Raw genomic sequence first — 24,551 nt, forward strand, 5'->3', positions numbered from 1 at the left:
ATTGAGCAAAGGGGTGATTTTTAAAGAATTTTTGAAGTGTATGCATCTTTAAGCTTTCCCCCATAGGGAATAATGGGGATTTCAGCAACATTATAGTTCCATGTGGGGGGCATCAGGGTGTCCCAGAGTGGGTTGTGGTGGGTGGTAGTGCCCAATGGGTGCAAAGAATCTACCTGCCAGATTTTAAAAGAATTGGACAAAGGGGTGATCTTTAATGAATTTTTGAAGTTGGCGTGTCTTTGGGGCAGATTCCCGGAAGAAAAGGGGTTTCGGGGCAGAAGAGTGGGTGAGGTGGTAGTGCCCCAATGGGTGCCTGCTATCATCCAGATTTCAGAGAAATTGATCAAAGGGGTGATTTTTAAAGAATTTCTGAATTTTGTGTGTCTTTAAGCTTTTCCCCCATAGGGAATAATGGGGATTTCATTAGCCCCATAAACTCCACTTGGGGGACACCAGGGTGGCCCAGTGCAAGTGGTGGTGTAGTGCACATAGGGTGTCAACCCACTCCCCAATAGCAGTGTGCCCGAACCGGTCCGGTGGCCATTCCAAAGAATGGCCGAACTGCCAGACCGGTCCGGCCCTGCCTGGTTCGGGTCCGGGTGGGGGATATGCCTTTAAGGGCAGGAGGGCTTGCTTAGCCCTCCCGCCTCCTTGCCCCCGCCAGCGCCCGTATTGAACGGTATAGGGGCGCTGGAAACCAGCCGCCCCCCCCGCCGCCGCGGCGAAATAACCCCCAAAGTCAGCCAGCCAGCCCTCCCTCCCTCCCTCCCTCCCTCCCTCCCAGCTAGCTGCCCTTTCCCGCCGGGTAGACCGGGCCTCCGATCGCTGGGTAGACCGGGCCTCCGGCGATCGGAGGCCCGGTCTACTCAGTGATCGGAGGCCCGGTCTACCCGGCCCTTTCCCGCCGGGTAGACCGGGCCTCCGGAGAACGGCGTGCTTTGCGGCGCGCGCATGCGCGTGCGCGCAAGCCGCCATTCTGCAGGAGGCCTTCCGAACGAGAGGAGCTCTGTGCCGGAGCTCCTCTCGTTTTTTATCCAGTGTGCGAGCGGGTGAGCGAGCGGGTGGGTGGGTGGGTGGGTGGGAGGGCAGCTAGCTGGGAGGGAGGGAGGGCTGGCTGGCTGGCTGGCTTTGGGGGTTATTTCGCGGCGGCGGCGGGGGGGGGCGGCTGGTTTCCAGCGCCCCTATACTGTTCAATACGGGCGCTGGCGGGGGCAAGGAGGCGGGAGGGCTAAGCAAGCCCTCCCTGCCCTAGAAACAAGGCCCCCCTTCGGTGCCGGTCCGGACTTCTCCGGACCGTGCACATCACTACTCCCCAAACCACAAGCCCATGGGGCACTGGGTTTTGTTGTTTCTGATATGTGCTGAGAGTAGATTCTCTGGTGGCAAATGAGAGTAGATTCAATGTTTGTCCCATGGGGAGCTACAAGGTTGCTGAAATCCCCATTATTCCCTATGGGAAAAAGCTTAAAGCTAACTTTAGAAACTCTTTAAATATCACCCCATTACCCCAATTTCTTTGAAATATGGGTAGTAGCTTCCACCCATTGGGCACTACCACCCAATCCACTCTTTTGACTCCGGGACCCCTTTTTTAATTTGAATCGATTCAGATTTGGAAAATTTGGGTACAAATCAAATCTGGGGTGATTTGGGGGGTCTGATCATACCTAAAACAAATTGGGGGTGTTTTAATTTGGGTACAAATCAAAACAAACAAATAGATTCATGCACACCCCTAGAAAACCATGCATATCTGCTGTGGGCTGACCTGACTGCCAGGTGAGTGCTTGTAATCCTGCAGTCCACCATCTGCCGAGACCGGGAAAGGTTTTGCTGGGGTACCCTTTCCCAGAGCTTGCAGGGACACTATCCCAGCTGGACATCTGCAGCTACGGTTGCCAATACTTCATTGCCAGAATGAGGGACACAAGTTGGGGGGCTGGCTGGGGGTGGGGGGCTGGCTGGGGGGGATTGGCTGTGGGGATCTGGCTGGGGGGGCAGGAGGTGTATGAAGTTGTGTATTTTTTGAAGAAAACTGTGACTTCATTTTAGTTGGAGTAACAGTAATTTTGGTGTTCAACAAGGGAAAGTGCTACCTCATGCTTTGAGGACTTGCATGATTATCATATCATTTGTGGGAAATTTTTAGAATAACTTTTATCAGAATAAAACTTTGAAAATATTACAATTTGGATCCTGATTGCTCTGTTGGGCTGAGTTGAAAACTCTGCCCAATACAGAATTAAAATATCCTAGAATAACTATGGGTTGTCAGGAAATTTAAAAGTGTGGGTGATATTCTGTAAGTTTGAAGATACATTCTATGCCCAGTTATTGAGGCCTATTCATCCACTAATCTGAAGAAGCATGGGTAGTAACTTCCAACAAATTAGGCTTAAGACATTACAATACCCTGCAAAAAAGTACTGATCAAAACCAGCAGTTTGTTTCAGAAGAAAGAAAAAATTATCCTGCCATTACAGAGTGAGCTTCCATAGTGAAACGAAACTCCTACCAAAGAAACTTTCCTCTTGGCAGGGTAGTGCCAATATAATTAAGATGAGGAGCTGTTTTAACATTCTCATAATATAAACCCTGGACATTCTATTGGTGATAAAATCTAAATGGCCTGCCCAATCTGCCTAGAAGTTTACATATATCAACTAAGTGACACCACCCTTTCAAATCTGGTACAGGTCTGAGGTAAAGAGACTGAGATGCAGCAAAAAACAAAACAAAACCTTAAATACTAGAACACAAGTGTTGGCAACTAGGACTGTTCATTGGGTGCTCCAATCCTGGTGAATCTGCAGCATCCCATTGATGGTTCATGAGACAGCTGTTCCCATCATGGCTATCTCTGCACAGTTCATCACATTCCTGTTGCTGGGAGGGCCTCTTCTGCAGGAACCAGAGCCCATAGGGGTGACTGGGAAGGCAGACAGGGCCACTGAGAAAGACATCTGGGAGGTCTACTTTTTCACAGTACTATACTCATGTTAGTGGCATAGTGGTGCATCAACTTGCAAAGGAATGCATGGAGATCGTGAAGGACTGTGCAAAGAAACTCAAGTTAAGAGGGGCACCTTGACTTGGAATTTCTGTGGTATTTAGAGCATGAGTGAGAATGTAAAGCATCTTCATTCTTATCTTAAACCATAGGCTTTTGGATTGCTGAATTTATATATGTTGTTATGGCGAATACTTGCTATATATGCTGAATATTATGATGAGTTTACCTTATAACAGAAGGAAATACAATGGTGTACACCATTAAAAATGATGTATGGTGCAATGTTGAGGTCTGGCAGTTGTGTCAGCTTGAAACTGTCTGTGGTGGGAAGTTCCAGAAGCATCCAGGAATATATATATTTATGCTTTAATGATAGTCCACTAGCAAGATCAGCAGAGTCAGTCCCTGAGTATCTAAAATGCTTATCAGAATCCTCTCTTGCTGATCACAAGGGCAGTCCTTGCTCATTGAGCATAAGAGTAAATGCCATTCACATTGGCCATTGTTTATTCCCACTCATATGTTCCTCAGAGCTCCTTGATCTCTCTTGTGTCTGTGCTGCCCACATAAGTCAATCTGCAGTCTATACCAGCATGCTAATGCTGGAATGTACAAAGTCATCCAGCTTCCATCAATAGCTTAATTAATTACTCACACCAAACCCTCAACTTGACTACATGATGCACATTCCACCATCCTCATCTCCTTTTCTCTTAACTCTATAAGAATGCACCAATGCATTTTTCCCTTCAGCAGCTATTTGTGACAAAGCCAGTTGCAATGTTAATTAACATCACTAATCATGTTTCCAACTCATAGAAATACATTTTAAAATCCTTAATTCTGATGGACATTGTTTTATAGCTGCTTCCCTCACAAACACAAGGTAATCCTATATAGATTTAACTAAGAGTTTGTTCAGAAACTCCATTTTCTCCTTCTCCCTCTGCCTCTCCTCCTTATCCTTTCTGACCACACACACACTTTCTACAGGATCCCCACTGGGATTTGTCCAGGTAAACAACAAAACACAAGAGATACTGGATAGAATACAACAGACATTCTGATCCATCTGAACCAAATTCTTACATTTTGTTATGTAATGAATTTGCCAAATTCATCAGAGAAGAGGAATCTCTGATCTGCTGCTTGGAATATGCTACCTGTACAGCTTTATAAACAAATCAAAGAGGTAAGCAGTAGAGTACTAAGACTGAGGACCAGCTCCTGAAACTGGAGATGTTGGGAAGCAAATAAGGAACAGCCACCCTTAGTGATGCAACACCCAGTCAGTTGACTCCAATACTTCTGGAGGCATCTCGAGCTGCTAATGTATAAAAAAGAAGCAGCAGCTTTCCTTTATTCTCTAAGATGCTGGCAAGCTCTCTAAGGGCTTGGGGATGAATTTGTGTTGAACTGAAGAAGAGTTGTGTGGATTTCTCCCCTAACGAATGAAAATAGAAACAAATGGGTTCAATTTGTTTCATTTGTTACTAGTAAAGCAATTAATGCCAAAGGAACAAATGCATTCATAATTCTCATATACTTATTTCTTTCTCATTTGTTTTCATTATCTCCTAGCTATCATACAATCGTAGTGTGGAAGTCAAAGCCCCTGCTCAGTCCAAGAAATTGAAGCTGGATCATCCCCAACAGTTGGCTGTCCAACCCCTGCTTGAAGACCCCCAATGAAGGCAGTGGAGGTTCTTCACTGAAAGGATCTCTTTCTCTTGTTCACTTTTTAAAAAACAATAGTTCTTCAAACATTTAAACATTCAAACATTTATTAAACACTTGTTCAGTAAGCATTTAATAAGGTCATTTTTGTCTCGTTATTATCAGCACAACAATTTTTAAAAATCCCAAAATCAGGTTGACGCAGTGGCCAGGCGCACTTTTTATCAGCTTCGGCTGATATGACAGCTATGTCCATTTCTGGAGGTAAATGACCTTAAAACAGTGGTACATATGCTGGCAATCTCCAGGCTTGACTACAACATGGGGCTGCCTTTGTACGTAGTCCGGAAACTACCATTGGTACAGAATGTGGCAGCCAGATTGGTCTCTGGGACAACTTGAAGGGACTACATAACACCGGTTCTAAGGGAACTGCACTGGCTGCTGATACGTTTCTGGGTGAAATACAAAGTGCTGGTTATTACCTATAAAGCCTATATTATGAATTTTCCTTATATAGGCAACTGACTTCTCATTGCTCTATCTTGATCCCAACTCATAGACCACATTGAACTATGCCTCCCCCACTGCCTTGGCCTCTATATAAGCTGGAAAAGGTCCTTCTCTCTCCCTTCCAAATAAAGGAACAGTTTTTTGACACTTCCACAGCCAAAATATTTCTGTTGCAAGACTGAGCTTACATGTTGTCCACCCTGGCATCCAAAATGATGAACTCTCCTCACCACATGACCCTCACAATTCATTGTCTCCTTGGCCTCAACAGCAGTGCTCCCATTCGCCTGTCTTCAAATTTAGCACCTACAACAATGGCTCCAGCCATTAACTCCTTTGGTGGCAGTCTTGAGAGGACTACACTTGAGAGCCGGCGTGGTGTAGTGGTTAGAATGCTGGACTAGGACCGGGGAGACCTGAGTTCAAATCCCCATTCAGCCATGATACTAGCTGGGAGACTCTGGGCCAGTCACTTCTCTCTCAGCCTAGCCTACTTCACAGGGTTGTTGTGAAAGAGAAACTTAAGTATGTAGTACTCTGGGCTCCTTGGAGGAAGAGCGGGATATAAATGTAGTAATAATAATAATAACACTGTTGACTACTACAGCCACTACAGATGCTTCTTTCACTAGCTAAGGAGCCCACTGCAACCCCTGCATAATCAGCACCTCATGGTTCCATATGGACTCCACCTGTCAAATCAACTTCCTAGAAGTCCTTACCATGTTCAAAGTCCTAGGTGCATTCTACTCTATCTCAGACATAACAACGTGGATAGACAATGTAGCCATCAAATGCTACTTGAATTAACAAGGAGACTCAGGATCCCACACTCTCCTCTCACTTACCCTCATTCTCTGAGACTGGTGCATCATGCACAAAATCCTCCCTTCCACAATTCTTGTAGAAGGTGAGTGAAACACTCTTGCAGACACACTGAGCAGAAGTTTTTCCCTCTCCAGTGAACTGACAATCACCCATTCACCCATCTTCTAGTCCAAGGCATGTGGCATCCACTCCTCAGTCTCCATTCCAGTTTTTAGAAAGCATGTGAAAATTTTTTAATTTATTTTATTTTATTTATTTATTTATTTATTTATTTATTTATTTTTATCATATTTTTACACCACCCGAAACCTACGTCTCTGGGTGGTTTACAACAAGATTAAAAAGCAAAACATTAATTAAAAACAAAAACAAAACAAAAGGGGGGAAATTAAAAGCAAGAAATTTAAAACACAATTTAAAATTTTAAAACAATATTCTAAAAACAACATTTAAAACAATCAAAACAATATCAATTAAAAGCCTGGGTGAAGAAATGTGTCTTTAAGGACTTTTTAAAGGATGTCAGAGATGGGGAGGCTCTTATTTCACTAGGGAGCACATTCCAAAGCCTCGGGGCAGCAACGGAGAAGGCTCATCCCTGAGTAGCCACCAGACGAGCCAGTGGCAAATGCAGACGGACCTCTCCTGATGATCTCAATGGGCGGTGGGGTTCATAATGAAGAAGATGTTCTCTTAAAAACCCAGGGCCTAAGCTGTTTAGGGCTTTATAGGTTATGACCAACACCTTGTATTTTGCCCAGAAACATATCAGTAGCCAGTGTAACTCCTTCAATATGGGAGTAATATGGTCTCCCCTAGATGACCCAGAGACCAGCCTGGCTGCCACATTCTGGACTAACTGTAGTTTCCGGACTACGTACAAGGGCAGCCCCACACAGAGCGCATTGCAGTAATCCAGTCTGGAGGCTACCAGCAGATGTACCACTGTTTTGAGGTCTAACTCAAGAAATGGACGCAGCTGGCATATCAGCTGAAGCTGATAGAAGGCACTTCTGGCCACTGTCTCAACCTGGGACACCAAGGAGAGACTTGGATCCAGAAGCACCCCAGGACTGCGTACCTGTTCCTTCTGGGGAAGTGTGACCCCATTCAGAATAGGCAGAAATCTTGGCTTTTTACCCAGGCTTTTACATGATTGTTCCTATTGCTGCTGCTTTGTATCTTTTATGGTTATATTGTGCTTGCTTTTTAAATCTTTTAATCAGATCTGTATTTTATATTCTAGGTGATATTTTAATTGTGTAATTTTTGTAGTCTTTTTCCCCCTTTTCATTTTATATCCTGCTCTTCTTCCAAGGAGCCCAGAGTGGTGTACTACATACTTAGGTTTCTCTTCACATCAACCCTGTGAAGTAGGTTAGGTTGAGAGAGAAGTGACTGGCCCAGAGTCACCCAGCAAGTATCATGGCTGAATGGGGATTTGAACAGGGGTCTCCTTGGTCCTAGCCCAGCAATACACCATGCTGGATTTTTGTGAACCACCTTGAGATTGTTTTAATGAATGGCAGTATAGCAACTTAACATTCAAGCAATCAATAAATATGTACTATGGACCTCAACACTAAATGCTCCCAGTTCTGCAGATGAATGGGACATGATCTCTTCTCCCTCAGCAATACATTTCTCTGCCAGTTTTAAAAAAGAAAAAATAAGTATTGAAGGACAAAAAAAAGCTTACTGAACAAATGTGTAATAAATGTTTGAATGTTTGAAAAACTACTTTTGAGAGAGAGAGAGAGAGAGAGAGAGAGAGAGAGAGAGCGAGACTGTTGTCCCCGTTGAAGCAGAGATATTACAGTATTGCAATGCCCACTGACTGTTCATTTTCAGTCATTTCCAGTAACTACTAGGGACCAAAAAAACCCCCATTGAACACAACATTGCAGTTATAGTATGTTGTTGCTTATGCTAGTCTGATGTCTCAAAAATACTTTCTTTTGTACATATTTTAAAGTTTGCATGCATTTTTCATTATCTCTTCTGGAGTAATTGGTAAATCAGTGCTGTATTCGAATAGGAATTGCCACATCTCCCCCACACCCAAAAAAGTATGTAGAATTAATATAATTGATCTATAGTCAATCATCATGTGAAACTTTGTATAACCATTGCAATGAAATAATCAAGTACAACATTTGAAACAGAATTTTTCATACATGGGAATTTATAGCTGGATCTGGGATACTCAACAGAGATTTGAAGTTTATAATGTGTATTTTTAGAACAATACAATCGTTGGGTATATCCCCAGTTGGTAACTTCAAAATGTTTAATACTGTATGTGCATAGCTCATTTCCTCATGTTATATATTATTTAATTTCATGGAGCTTTAGTTAACATTTGTGCATATTTTAACTGTCTCTTGGGGCTCAGTATACTACTTGAATTCAACAGAATGTATTGTTCCACTATGAATGGATTATACAAGAGTTTACTTGGTAAGTTTATATATTTGCATGTTGTTTTGAATATTTCCCCTCTAATGTGCTGGGTGAGCAAAGGATAATTTATGAGACAGGGCAATCAGATAAATGGAGCAATAGCTGAAACTATCTGCATCCAGATTAACCTATCGACCATTGTATCACTTGACTAGTGGTCCTTCCTGAGGAGTGAGCTTTCAAAGCCAAGCCCTCCAGTATCTTAGTGTCAGCCAGGGCTGGGCAGAGCAGGCCTTGCACTTTAAAGCATTATAAGTCTTGAATGGGAAATTCCAGCAGCCTCTTTGTTCAGCATGGCAGCATGATGGAGGAAAAAGCTGCCTAATTTCATTTCTGCTATGAAGAAATACCAGCACTACAAATTGCCTAAGGCTGTTACAGCAGCTACCAACTCTGCAGAGATCAGATGGCTCAAGTTGCTGGAGTTGGTAATTATTTAGCAAAGCATGGAAGAAGCTGCCCACTCAAGTTACAGAGTAGTGCAGAATTTGAGAATACACATAGAAATTGCGGTACAATCTAAGCTAAATAGGTTTATTGGTTAAGTACATTTGAGACAGGAAATGTCCCAGTTGTCAACTACATAATGAATAGGCAGGGAGAGAGAGAGATGCTTCCATCTGCTCTCTACAAGGAAAGGAAGAGGACTGACTCAGCACAGGAAGTACCTGAGGAGTCGAGTTAGGAATCATAGAGCAGAGTCAAGCAGCGACAGGTAAGGAGACCCTCACTATTTACCTCTACATCAATGCCCCTAGTGGTGATTAGGATGCAAAAGGTCAATGCACTAGAACTCCATATCCAACACAAGTGACCAATAAGATGTAACTTGTTCCTGTAAAGCTGTTTCCCTCCAGACCACCAGAACACAAACACTCCTGCAGAAATGGTTGGGCCTGCTGTCACTGTTGGTCTGGGTAGAATATTTATTAGGAGACGGTGTAGTGGCTGAAATCTGAATTATGAAGTGTCAGTGCTCCATGAGCTTCCCCAGCTAACTGGGCAAAGAGGCACCTTTTACCGTGGTGATTCTCTTTATTTAGCAGGGGGAGAGTAACTGGCCCTATCCACCCCCAGCGCAGTACCTCCAGTGACTGTTGCTGGTGTCTATCTTGTGGGGTGTTTTTTTAGAATGTGAGCCCTTTGGGGACAGAGAGCCATCTTATTTATTTATTAAGTCTTTGTGTAAACTGCCCTGAGCCATTTTTGGAAGGGCGGTATAGAAATTGAATTTAATAATAATAATAATAATAATAATAATAATAATAATAATAATAAATAAACAACCCCCAGAGAGGCACTACCTTGGCATGGTTGTGGGGCTTGCGTGCTCTGAGGAAGGTGAGAGCTATGCCAGAGGTCCAACCATACTGGACAGGTCTCACCAGAGGAGCCAGACAAAGAGTGCCTCTCCCATCAACAATATGGTGAGACGTAACTTTAATAAATCTATACCGGATTGGTCATCACCCGGGTCAACAAGGAGTCCCTGGACATCTGGTTGCAAGTGGGCAACAGGACTCAGGATCTTCAGTTGAGCAACCAGGGCTGAAGACAGCAAAGTTACTGGAAGAAACGTCGCTTAATCGAGAAAAATATACAGAAAATGCCAACAAGGAAATAATGATCTACTATTACAAGTCTAGTCCAACTAGAAGAGGTTATTTAAAAAGAATGTACCAAATTTGGAAAGAGAAGCATCCAGATACAGAAATAACAGAACAAAGGCTAGCAGACCAGAGAAGATTCATAATAAGAAATAAATTATTCACAGTAGTTGAGCTGGAAGAACTGCAAAGAGCAACACAGGCTCAAGATATGTAAGAAGAATTACCACCAACTGAAGCAGTTGCTCAGGTGCAGGTGGAGGAGGTGTTGGAAATCGAGGATGCCACTGTTGCTGAACTGTTTCAAAATCTAAACCAGGCAACCTCCCCTTTGCCTTCACCTCAAAAACCCAAATGCCGTTTAACAGAAAAGCTACAAGAACTAAAGCAAAAAATAACTGAGCACATGAACCAAACAACCACCAGGGTTCGACTTCCAGCTCTAAAAATAGTTGCCAAAAAATAACTTGCTCAGGCATTAAAAGATGTCAATGCTGCACTTACAGAAATAACAACCAACAATTTGCAAGAAACAAACCAACTAATGTGCAGTGCAGCAGCAACAACAACACAAGAGCTCGGATATAAGATCAGTGGACCTGTCAAAAAAGAAAGCAGTACATCACCTAAATGGAAGATTAGATTAGAAAATAAAATCCCCAGGCTTAGATCAGATGCTAGTAAATTGAAAGATATGAAAGACAAGAAGCTGTAGAATTAAAACACCAAACAGTATCTGCTCCAAAAATACCACCTAGATTCAAGGAGAATTAGAGAAGTCCTGGAAATAATAAAGCAGCAAATAACAGCAGTGTCAAAGAAGATTAGCAGATACGAAGCCAGAACTACACAACACAGGCAGAATCTCCAATTTCAGTTGAATCAGAGACGTTTCTACCAAAGCATAGAAGGAGAAACTGCAAGAAACGTAAAAACACCAAATAAAGAAGAAACAGTGCAATTCTGGGGGAAATTATGGGACAATCCAATAGATTATAATAAAAAAGCAGGCTGGGTGAAAGAGGTCAAAAAATGTAACCAACAAATGCAAGATCTAATAATAACACCAGAATTAATCAGTGAAAGAGCAAAGAAAATTAAAAATTGGTCGGCGCCAGGCGACAATGAACTGCATGGCTTTTGGCTTAAACACCTAACAAGCCTTCATAAACAAATATCAAAACAGTTCAATCACATTTTGCAAGGTGATGATATTGAACAATGGCTAAGAACTGGGAAAACTCATCTCATCATGAAAGACCCAGCAAAAGGTGCAGTTCCAAGGAATTATAGACCGATTATCTGCCTGCCAACCATGTTCAAATTATTAACTGGAATAATAGCAGATGAAGTGATGCAACACTTATTAACTAACAAACAGCTTCCAGTTGAACAGAAAGGAAATTGCCCCAAAACCAAAGGCACAAAAGACCAGCTGCTGATTGACAAAATGATTTCAGAAAACTGCAAGAGAAGAAAAGCCAATCTAAGTGTTGCATGGATTGACTACAAGAAAGCCTTCGATTCATTGCCTCACACATGCATACTAAAATGTTTAGAAACAACTGGTGTCAGCAAAAACGTTCAGATATTTATTTTAAAAAGCAATGGGCATGTGGAGTACACGGTTAACAATCAATGGCGAGACACTTGGACAGGTTAGCATTAGAAGAGGCATTTTCCAAGGGGACTCACTATCCCCTCTGTTGTTTGTAATCGCCATGACCCCACTTTCACAAATACTAAACAAAACAGGCCTCTGATACCAAACATCTAAAACATCAAGTAAAATAAACCATCTGCTGTACATGGATGATCTGAAGTTGTCTGGAAAGTCCCAGTCAGAAATCGAATCACTGCTAAACACTGTCCGTATATTCTGTAGCGATATAGCAATGGAGTTTGGACCAGACAAGGGTGCTGCATTAATAATGAACAGAGGGAAAATAAGAAAAACAGAAGGAATAGAACTGCCCAATGGAAGCAAGATCAAGAACCTGGAAGAGAAAGAACATTACAAATACTTGGGCATTCTCCAGGCTGATAACTTCACACACACTGAAGTTAAAAGAAAAATTGGAAGTGAATACATCAGGAGAGTTCAAAAAATCCTCAAGTCCAAACTCAATGGTGGGAACACCTTACAAGCCATAAACACCCGGGAAAACACCATCAATCATGCTCTGCACCCCTGCAGTGATGTCGATAGGCTATACCTTCCTCGCAGCTCAGGTGGAAGAGGAATGCTGCAAGTCCATCAAACAATACAGGAGGAGAAAAGAGGCCTTGAAGAATATATCAAGGACAGTGAAGAAGATGCACTTCAAATGGTCAATAATGCAAAACTATTCAACACCAATGAAACAAAGCAGGCCTACAAGAAAGAACAAGTCAAGAACCTAGCAGAAAAATGGAAAAATAAGCCACTGCATGAACAATATTTGCACAATATAAGTGGAAAATCAGACATCACCAAGACCTGGCAATGGCTTAAGAATGGCAACTTGAAGAAAGAAACCGAAGGTTTAATACTGGCTGCACAAGAACAGGCACTAAGAACAAATGCAATAAGAGCAAAAGTCAAAAAATCAACCACAAACAGCAAGTGCCGCCTTTGTAAAGAAGCAGATGAAACCGTGGACCACCTAATCAGATGTTGTAAAAAGATCACACAGACTGACTACAAACAAAGGCATGACAAAGTAGCAGGGATGATACACTGGAACATCTGCAAAAAATACAAGCTACCTGTAGCCAAAAATTGGTGGGACCATAAAATTGAAAAAGTTGAAGAAAAAGAAGATGTAAAAATATTATGGGACTTCCGACTACAAACAGACAAACATCTGCCACACAATACACCAGATATAACTGTAGTCGAGAAGAAAGAAAAACAAGTCAAAATAATCGACATAGCAATACCAGGGGATAGCAGAATAGAAGAAAAAGAAATAGAAAAAAATCACCAAATACAAAGATCTACAAATTGAAATTGAAAGGCCATCTTATGGAACACTGGTACTTTATAGTTAGGATGTCAAGTGTTTTCAACACACTTGAAAAAAGGGGTGAAACAGGAACAAAAGGGACTACAATGGCATCTAGCCATTTTCCCTTCAAGAAGCCCCAGAGAAGTCCTATTTCATGATGTAGTATCATCCTGAGAGAGTTTCTGGGGAGAAGAAAGTTATCTCCACTGTAAACCAGAGGGAGACAAGCAAGGTGGGAGTGTAAGCCATTTTTTGTCCCCCAAAACCCCAAGTCAAAAGTTCTCATTAGAGAACTTTCTGCTCATCCTTGGTTTTAACCCTTCTTCTTGATAAGATTCCTTCAGCCTCAGCAGAATCTTCTGTGATATTCACTGGTAGTTTTCTAGCTCACACCACCAAATGCCATTGCATGGGGTAGTGAGTCCCAATATCGTTGCTGGAGGGTATTGTAAGAGAGGGAACCACTTTTAACATCATGCAGGTGCACAGCTGCTGACTGGGTAGCAGTACTTAGGAAAGCCTGTTGTTTTTATGGCTCTCACTTGTTCTGGATGCCACCACCTGCTTAGCAGTTGCACACTTGCAAAATGCTGAAAGGGTCATCTCGTGGCATCCTTCAGTAATGGCACTTGGCAGCTGAAACTGGTAGTCCATCAGCAAAGCAAGCATGAAGCATTACTACCCACCCTTCTTTTCACTCTCCTTTCCTTTGGCTGAATGACTCTTGTTTCTTCAGTCCTTTGTAACTCCTATAAAGGGAGGAGAGCTGGTCTTGTGGCAGCAAGCATGAATTGCCCCCTTTGCTAAGCAGAGTCTACCCTGGTTTGCATATGAATGGGAGACTGCATGTGAGCACTGTAAGATATTCCCCTTAGGGGATGGGATCACTCTGGAAAGAGCATCTGCATGCTTGCATGCAGAAAGTCCCAAGTTCCCTCCCTGGCATCTCCAAGATAGAGCTGAGAAAGACTCCTGCCTGTAACCTTGGAGAATCTGCTGCCAGTCTGTGTAGACAATCCTGAGCTAGATGGACCAATAGTCTGACTCAGTAAAAGGCAGCTTCCTATGTTCCAGTGTAAAGGGTTGAATTATTCTGGGATACATGCTAGTTGCCTACTAATTCCCCACATATTTTGTTGATGTGTGTAATAAACCTTTAGGTTGTTTTTTAAATGACTGGACAAATTCATAAGAGCTATTAACAACTTTTCACATGAAAGCTCTCCCCCCTCCCACATGATAAAGGGACATGCCAGAAGGGCATTGGGATGTCTCAGGTGATGTCCTGACAGGTACATTCTCAGCTTGTCCCCTTCCTAACTCTGTGAACAGGGGACAGTATCATCCAAACCAGCCCACTATGTGCATTGAACATCATGTATGAATAACTGTACATGCATTCACATTTGGATCTATGTACATTGTATACAGACTGAAGATGCACTGAATAGGATGTGAATAGGGTTTCTGTAGAGATGCAAATGCATGCATCACACCTATTCAAATAGGCTGTAAGGAACTTACAATATGTAAGATGAAGTAATGAGGAATCGGCATACGGTATGACCTATTTTGCATTCCAGATGATGTACTCGTAGTGACTAAAATTTTCCTTTTAGCAAAATGAATGCTGATGGTTTATCAAATATTTGCTTTTTCCTGTATAATGCTTTTTAATTAAAACAACATTATAAAGACTAACAAGCTTTGGGAATTTTCATTTTCCACACAGTTAGATCAGCTATTCCAGTTAAAAGTGGCTTTTATGATTTGCAGGTGTGTATTTTTAAATTTATCACTGCCACACACACACACACAATGATAGCAGCCCATATTCTGCCACATGGTTTCTACAAATGTTTTTAAACATTTTCATAGTGACATTTTTTTAACCTTTTTTTGCCCTTGAAAGTAGTATGAATCAGGTTGTCATATAACATGTCTTGGTTCCTGCCATTACTAAATACCAATATTTGTCACAACTACGGTCAGCTGAATTCTCAGTGGTCTCAAGGTCAGCTGAAATTCCAGTTTTCATGGCTGTTTCATAATCAACCCAGATATTTTCTTGTGCAAACTTCATCAATATGAATGGGAGCCACTCAAAAGGGTGCTCTTGCAATTGGCGGTTATGCAGGAGAACCTTTAAGTGGTTTGTGCTCAATCTCTCTCCCGCCCCCACCCCATTTTAAAACAAATATATTTTTAGACCTGTGCAAAATTGGACATTAAATCAGACAGTGTCCAACTTTACCAAATTTAGAGGGGTTCAAAGAGAGTCCAAACCCAAACTTAAGCATCCCAGTTCGGATTGGACTTTTCTGACCCCTTTCAGAAAAATTCGGAGCTTCCAGAGCTCTAAATGGCGATGAGAGGTTTTTGTGTGTGTTTGTTTTTTAAGTGATTGCAGCTGGTGGGGAAAATACCAATCTGCCCTTTATCTGTCTGCCTGCTTGACTGTCCATATCTTAATTTTAAAAAAAGTTTTAAAGCCTGTTTTTCACTTGCATTTGCAGTCACCAGTTGATTTCCAGGTTTCTCTTGTGATTCTTTGGTGTGAGGTAACTTCACTTAAGACTCTCTGATGTTGCCTTACTTCCCCTGTGATCCTCTGGTTTTCGGTTGGTTTTCTTCCAGGTTCACAATGAGTATCTGCAGTTACTTTAATAAGTTTTAAAATGTTTTTGTCCAACTCCAAACAAATTCTCAACCCTGATCCTGATCCAAATCTTGACTCTGATCCCAAATTTTGGAAGAGTCCATCAAGATTTTTGGGGTCAGATGAGATTGGGTCAGACCCTATTCCAAATTTTCCATCTGTGTGCAGGCTTAATATTTTATTCTTCTTTATTAAAATACTTATTAAAATACTTCAGGTGCAAACTACTGGAGTTCAGGTGCATTGCTGAGGAGTCCTGTCATGCTCAGTTGGTCCCACTGTTCACTGTTCCCCCCACCAATATAAGCTCATGGGCACACATGCAGACTGGGAATGGGAGGTCTATGTGAAAAGCCGAATCCCCATTTAACCCTCACACTCTGCACCATGCAGATTGATTATGCTTCAGAGCATAAGTAAATTGCTTGTCATGTACAAGGAGGACTAAACTATTATAGGGAAGATATCTAAGGAGCCCTTGTTTTGTAGCTGCTTCCCTCATACACACAAGGAAATCTTATGTAGACAAACTAAAGGTTTATTCAGCAACAACTCAATTTTTATACTTCTCCTTTCCCTCCCTGACTCCTCCCCCACCACCACACACACACACTTTACACGATCCCCCCTGGGACAAATGTCTAAACAGTAAAATATTACTGAATCAAATACAACAGCCCTCTTCCCTGTAATGCCCAACAAAATTTTATCATAGTGTTATATGTTGACTTGATGTAAAGTAAAGAGTGATGAGAAGGTCCAGGGGTGGAGTGCTACTCAGATTCTAGCTACCTCTGGAGGAGAGATCATTGGAGACTTATGATGCCTTTGGATTATTATCAACCATACAAGCGGAACATTAGATGCAGGGGTGTAGCAAGGTTGGAGTGGGCCCAGAGACAAGATTTTAAAATGCCCCCTCTCACTGAAGCTCAGCTCATGAAATAAAGAAATATTAAATGAGGCTGAATAGTGGTAACAAAAATCATAGTAAAATTTATATGAGTCACAATAGAACACCATCCTAAATTATTTTTTAAAAGGTTTTGTAAAATTTGGACAATGTAAGTCATTTAATGGTACTAGAGAAAGACATGCTGTTCTGGTAGCTCCAGGTCTTAACACTCACATCAATTTTGGAGGATGAATACAACTGAAGGAAGCCTGGGCAGGTGTGCAGCTGGGAGAGTCAGTCATGTGATTTGCCTTTGGGCCTCCCCCAAGGCAGTGGGCCCCCAGACAACTGTCTCCTCTTGCCCTATTATAGTTACACTCCTGATTAGATGGAGTTTAAATAGGAGAGCATTCTGTAAGTCATCAACAAGTTACATCAGAGAGAGGCCCCGTACTGTAAGATACTTCACTGCTCTGCCCAGCTTCTATATTCCAACATTTTCAATCTGAATTTATCTCCCACTGAAGCTGCCTGAAACTTTTGTTATATTTCATTGATCACATACCCCTAGCTTTGGGGAGAAAGAGGATGACCACCAGTGTTCTCTCTAACATTTTTCATCTGTGTGCAGAATGAATTTTGTTCTGGGTGGCAGTATCAAGGCACTGTGTGCGCGGACATCAACAAACGTGTGTGCCTCAATGGCTAAATTCACTGCTTATTTGCAGAATGCCTCAGATGAAATATTTGCATTAACCTGGGAACCTTTTATAAATTACAGTTTAGCACAAGGTCAACATCCACACCCAAGACTTGGCTTTTTAAAATACTGAGCGTTGACGAGTGCATTATTTATATCTTTTTGTAATATCTGATGTAAGGGGGAGGTTAGCAAAGGGTGGAAATGGAACTTTGGATTGTCATATGTAATATGTCGTATATAACCGTTGAAGTTCAAGAGATGATAATGTAACCATGTTATTCCTTTTTATTTTTGTTACCGTCCAGGCCTGATTTATATAACAAATATGCTCATTAGCTAGCATACAAAATTAGGCCTGTCCCATAGTGTCACCAAGTGACCAAGTTCTTTTATATAGTGACCATGTAGGATCTGGGTGCAAGGAAGAAAGGAGATCAAACCACCCCTAAAAGGATTCAATGGGCTTTATTGAGTATAAAAGAATAACAACATCAATTCTAGCTGAGCAGAAAGCAGAACACTCTATCAATATTACTAACAGTATTTAAACAGAACATCCTAGCCAGCACCAATGTTCAACCCATGTTCCTAACTAACATATGTGTGTGTATTAAATCTCCTAAAGCCTAGTATAATTCAGATATAGACAGAAAAAGGGGGGGGGTAAGGAAGGCTGAGGACTGGCATGGTTTGGGGAGATCAGGAATTAGTAGAGGGAGGAGGGGAAGGGAGCAGAAGGAGGGGAAGGGAGGAAGGAATTCAAGGCTTGTAAGGGCAGCATATTACCAGGATCAGAGAGACGAGAGCGGTGGATCTTTTCAGCTGAAGGAGCAAGGCCTTTTGTTGGAGACAGGAGCTTTGGATCAAGCATGCATTTTGCTCAGAGCACGGCTGAGAGTCAGAGCACCATGGCTGGGGAAGTCTTGACTTCTCATTGCGCAGTAGAAGTCACAGACAGCTCCTGTCCATGGACAGAGTTCCTGCTTGTTGCCCCACGGCTTAGCAGCAAACTCTGGGATTGCTTGTGAGCAGGTCTTGCATGTAGACACAAGATTGCCCATAGGCACAAGCCTGCAAACTCTCTGTCCAGTAGCCACATTCTTTATAGTTGTATTTTCCTTTGATCTATTCAAATCTCATCTTTTCCTGGGTTCCAAAAGGGGGTGACAATGCTGTTACCTTCTGGATAATGTCTTTTAATTATTCAGGATATTGGCCACTCCAGAGAGATCTGAATCTCATCTTCTGTAAACTGTGCGCTTAGGAAGGGGGGGGGACATTGCCCAAAGCAAATCTGCATCTCTGAACTGAAAATGGGCATCTTCTCTTTGCTAGCCTAATCCCAAAAGGTGTTAAAGTGTTAGTAAAGTAAGAATTACAGTCTATAGGTGTTTTCTTTGTATGCATCTACCTATGTTGAATTTCTATAGAGAGCAATTGAGTTAATCATTGACAAGCATTAAAGCTGACTTCTTGCAACAGGAGAGGGGAGATCAGCCTCCGGCCTCTTCCATAGACATTATCTGATAGTGAGTCACATTTTAGCATTTGGATAGTTCGGCCTGGCTTTTGTGCTTCCTTGAGTACCCATTTCACAATAAAATGCTGGATCGCCTCTTCCCTCACAGACCAGTTGAGATCTGGGGTGTCAGTTCACCCTGAGTTCAGGTATTATTTCATTTCTTAATATAAAATGAAATCAGACACAGGCCTGAATTCCACATACTTCTGAGTTGATACCTTTAAGTGCCCGTAACATTTTCTTATAAGTGTGTGTGTGTGTGTGTGTGTGTGTGTGTGTGAGAGAGAGAGAGAGAGAGAGCACACGCATGCACACACCTTAGAGGAAACACTGATGACCACCTTCCCATCAGATGGAAGATATGCACCATCTTATAAGACTTCTGCAGATAGCATAATGATTAGCTCCCCTTAAGAAACATCACTTGGCCTCTTTAACCAGTACAGTGATCTGCCTAACAAACATATTTATGACAACAGCAAGTATTCATGAAACCAAACTCATATTTTTCTCCCTTTATGCACAATATTCAAAGTTTTAAAAACCAAACAAGAAGTTCTAAAAAAAGAAGGGGGTATTGTGTATTATTTTGGGACAAAGTGAGGGAAAGGGGAGAAATCCAAGGCAAGGGTTTCAGGGCAAATGAGAAAACTGAAGGGTAGGGGGAATAGAGACAGCTCTCCTAGATGTTGGGGTTTCACTGCAACAGGAAGTGCCTTAGGTTCTGATAAGTTAGGATGGGTCAGATAAAATACACTGAAATTTATTCTGAGCAAAAATCAGAGTAAAGTTGGGGCCATTCACATTGCTGCCCTTTACCTTCCCTGCTTCCTGCCCCTCCTGCCTCTTCTCGACAAAACAAGTCGATCATCTTCCTCAACAGTGGCTGCTGCCGCCTCCTCTTCCTCCTCCTGCCCCATCCACTACTACCTCCTGTCTCAGCCTCCTCTCCCATTGCCCTCTCATCACCTTCCTGGCAAGCCCTGTGGAAGAGCTGCTTTCTCTACTGCATGACAGAGCAAGCAGCCAATGTGCACAGCTTGCAAGCTTGTGCCTTGTTGCAAGGCAACAAGCTTGCAACAAGGCACAAGAGAAGCAAATTGTTGTGCAAGGCAAGGCAACAAGGCACAAGAGAAGCAAATTGTTGTGCATGAGAGAAAGCAGCTGTTCTACTGGGCTTGCCAGCAAGTGGGCAATGGGGGAGGCTGAGATGGGAGGCACTGGCAGCAAGGCAGCCTCCCCTCTATTCATCAGCAAGAGCAGCCTTTGCTCCCTCAGGTGAGCAGGAACTCTGTGCGCCTACCTTGCAATTTGCAATCGCAAGATTAAAGGTCATTTGTACTGGAGAGCAGAGAGAAGACTACTTCCAGTTGTCAGCAATAGTCTCCCTTGCTCTCGCAGGTGGGCACTCTGGTAGGAGAGCTCAAGAGGGCCTGTGAGAGCAAACATGGCTTTTGCTGACAAGCAGAGAGGAGGCTGCTTCTGCTCACCAGAAAGAGCCTCCCTTGCTCTCTCAGGCAGGTGTTTGGCTGCTCTGGTGAAGAGCCCCTGTGGGCCTGTGAGAGCAAACACAACTCTTGCCAATGAGTGGAGAATGCGAATTAGCAAATGCCTCCCCTGCTCTCAAAGGTGGATGGGTGAGCACTCTGATGGAGAGCCCTTGCAGGACCACAAGAGAAAACATGGCTTTTGCCAGTGAGTGGAGGGGAGGTTCCCTCTGCTGAGTGATTTTACTTTTGTTGGGGATTTTTCTACAGAGAGCTCTCTTGAGCCCCTGTAGCTGTTCAAGGTGGAGGAGAAAGGGGCTGCTGAACAGTTGGTGGTTGTTTTCTCTCTGTGGCGAGAAGTGGGAGGAGGAGGAGAACAAGTGGGGCAGCGCAGATGGCCAGGGTCTCTCCAAAATGATGGAATATCCCATGAAGGCATTTTTTAAAAGTTCCACTTTTTTTCTGACTCAGTAATGGTGCCATAAGAGCCACGAGTCATGGTAAATGGTGAATAATGCCACTGAGTGTTTGGACAGCATCTTGCTGTCTGCCATCTGCCATACATTCCTCCATAATATGAATGTGCCCCAACCCTAAACATCAGGAAGCTAGCTTAGATCTCCATCTGGGTGGAGGGGGAAGAATTCAGAATTGGAAATCCTACATGATCTTCCTATTAATCATGCATGTCTGCTTTTGGGTGGAAATATCTATTGGAGTTAACTATATATGTTTCAGTATAGTGGCAATATATCAAGATAAGCACTTCACGCCATTGGAAGTAATTGCCCCCACACATCTGAAATGAAGATCCAGGATAAAAACTAGGGTTTTTATGGGCTCCTCTGATCTGATCTACAGCAAAACCAACTCCACCTCCATTCAGTGCATGCTTCTTGCTGCCAAAATAAGGACTAGGAATACAATTCCTGCAGCTCCCTTTGGCTAAGCAACCCCACCCTGGCTCTATGTCTTGGATCAGAACCAGAACTCTTCAAAACCTACACATTTGCAGCAGCATCAGATGTAAACCAGCTAGCATTAGGGTCAATGAGGCTGTCGGAGCTTAAGGGATAATATACTTCCCAGGTCACCTTGAGCTGCTCTGCTTTGAGGGGTTGGCCTGGAAAGTCTCCTTTTGCCACTCTGATGCCTCAAGATGCTAACTATTGTTATTCTGTGCCTACCCTCAAGTTTCCAGTGCTTACTGACCTTGCAGTTCTGATCAAATCAATAAAGACTGCCCAGACCAGGATGCCTATATCCAAAGCACAACTGACCAGAATGGACAAAAAACAAACAACCCACCCCCCACCACCACCCAACCCTGTCCTTTGCCCAATACAGGAATGGAAACCAAAAGATTCCTACTTGGCACTTGAATGGGGATTAGGTAATCCTGCCCTGATGACCATGGCATGAGATGCTACTTTGCTGAAGTAATAGGCCCAAGGGTAGGGGACATATGCCCTTTGCTGACTGTGTTGTATGAGGCAGTATGTGTAGCACAGTCCTGCACCTCCCTCCCTAAAGTGATGGATGCAAAGACACCCTTTGCTGCAAAAGGCAGCTGGAGGAGCATGACTGTGGTTTTCCAGTTGTTTTAAACATGATTCTTTAACAAAATAGATAATATGACTTCAGCTAAAATTGGAGCTTGTTGACAGCACTAAATGAAAGAGGGCTGAAAGCATTTGATGCATGCAAGATCTAATGCTTTAAGGGCAACCTGTGTTCTAAGCCTTAGAGGAAATAGTCTAGTATGGCTCTGTGGTTCCTAGGTAAGTACTTTGGATGGTAAATGATGCAGTAGAACATCAGGCACATCATTCCAGGATCCAGGAACTTCAAACCTTGTGAAAGAATTCATAAAAAATAAAATAACAAATATAGATTCATCTGCCAACCCCATCTGTTCAGAAATCAAATGATGTGCAAGTAGAACTGAACTCATCAGATTCTTTTAGGCACAGGAACTTGGGAATATATAAAGCTGCCTTATACTCGCCAGTTAAAGTGTGCCATCAAGCCAATTTCAACTCCTGGTGCCCACAGAGCCCTGTGGTTTTCTTTGGGGAGAATACAGGAGGGGTTTACCATTGCCTCCTTCCGCACAGTATGAGATTATGCCTTTCAACGTCTTCCTATATCGCTACTGCCAGATATAGTACCAGAGGGGATTCAAACTGGCAACCTTCTGCTTGTTAGTCAAGTATTTCTCCGCTACGCCATTAGGTGGCTATTCAGACCAATGGTCAATCTACCTCAATGTTGTCTACACTGTCTGACAGCAGCGACGTTACAGGCAGGAGTTTCTCCCAGCCCTACCTGGAGATGTCTGAGACCTTCTGCATGCAAGCATGCAGATGCTTTAACATTGAGCTATGGCCCCATGTCTTATAGTGCTCACATGTAGTCCCCCATCCAAATGCAAACCAAGGCAGAATGCATTCACAACAGCTCTGAATTAGTGAGAGTGATGTATAAGAATTAGGGATGTGCAAACAGGTTTGAGTTTGAACCAGTTCGGTTTGAAGGTTTGAACTCAGACCAAACAGGGCATTGAATTGGCAATGCCAGTCTGAGTTTGAACCAAACAGAGCCTGGTTCTATTCGAACCGGTTCGAAGAGGCTTAAAGGCGCGAGCCTCCATTTTAGGTTCTGGTAGCCATTTTATGACACTTGTGTCACTTGCTTTCGTTTGCCGAGCTCCCGCTTTCCTGATTGTCTAGATGTGGCAGGCCCTCTGGTAGGCTTTGAAGTGCTGCCAGTAATGGAGACCTAGCACCCTATTTGCTCTGGAAGAGGGACAAGGGTGGGGGCTCCAAAGGAGGAAGATTCAACTTGTATTTAAAGGCAGCCCCTGGCCTTGCAAAATCATTCTGCTTCACTGAGGTGAGAGAGAGAGAGAGTTGCCTGGCTGCTGCTGCTTTTTAGGCTATAGAGTTGCACTGCCTCTCTCTCTGGTCTGGTCTCTGCTGCTGTGCTGGTGAGGTCTCTGACTAGCCTGCCTGTGCCCTGCTGTTTGTTTCTTTTGGCTCCCCGCCAACTCGCCTTTTTAAACAAAAGTAATTTTCCCTGGCTATGTGTGTGCTGCTGTGCTGTCCCACTCCCTTTTGATTTTTTTTTCCTGCAGTGAGTGAGTGTCTCTTCCTGCTTAAGCCCAGCTAGCCACTCCCAGGGAAGCTGCAGTCCTTGGCTCATTTTTGACCCCCACCACCTTTTGCTGACTGACCGACCGCCTTTTTTCTGGGCTGCGTTGACTCTATCCCCAACAGCCTCAGTCAGTTCCTTTATTCCATTTTGCATTGGGGGGTATAATTGATTGATTGATTGATTGCTGTTTCTGTTTTTGGAACCGGTGCTTTTCTCTTAACCCTATTAATTTTTCAAGCACATTGCTCGCTCCAGCAATGGCTTCCTGCAGGCCTAGCTCCCACCACCACCTTTCCCCCCTCACCTTATTTCCAGTGGAGATTTCCCCCAGCATTGTATTTTATTCAGTGTTTCTTTTAATTTGTTTGGGTGGGTGGGTAGCCCAGAGCCTGCCTATCTGACCTCCATCCTGCCCTGGCTGAGTATGCAGCTACTGGTCAGAGGTTGGTTTTTTCCTGAACAGTGTGTGTGTGTGCTGAAAGTGCTGGGGCAGAAGCCTCTCCAGGACTACGAGAGAGCTAAGTTAGCACATTGGTCTTTGTCGCCCCCTTTGCCCTTAGATTGCGGCACTAAATAGGGCCCCTTTGCTTGAGTTTGAGGGAGGGATTTTTATGTGCCTTTTATTTACAGGTTATTTCTTGTTTTTGCAGGCCCACCTTAGTTGTCCCCCAGTGTATTGTGGTGTTGTTATTGGTTTGTGTAGGTGGGTAGGAATTAAGGTTTTTCTTTTTCTTTTTCTTTTTTTCCAAAGATTTAAAAAGCCCCTGGGGATTGGGAAGATGTCTGAGTTCAGTGCAAGGCTTGGAGCAGGGTGGCAGGCAGAGGCTGGAGTGGTGTTCCACCTGGGGTGGGGGCAGAGAAGATGGCATGGGACCCCACATGTACCCATCACCGAATTCATTGCCCCCAGAGAGGTGGTGGTGCGAAGGCTCTCCTACCCAGAGGAGGCTGCTGCTGCTGAACCAGGACCGGGTGCACCACCAGAGCTGCCATACTTTGCAGAGCCTGGCCGTGCAGGTGGCTCTCCTAGCAGGGAAA

Source organism: Hemicordylus capensis, chromosome 6 (genome assembly GCF_027244095.1).
Source record: "Hemicordylus capensis ecotype Gifberg chromosome 6, rHemCap1.1.pri, whole genome shotgun sequence".
Lineage (NCBI taxonomy): Eukaryota > Metazoa > Chordata > Lepidosauria > Squamata > Cordylidae > Hemicordylus > Hemicordylus capensis.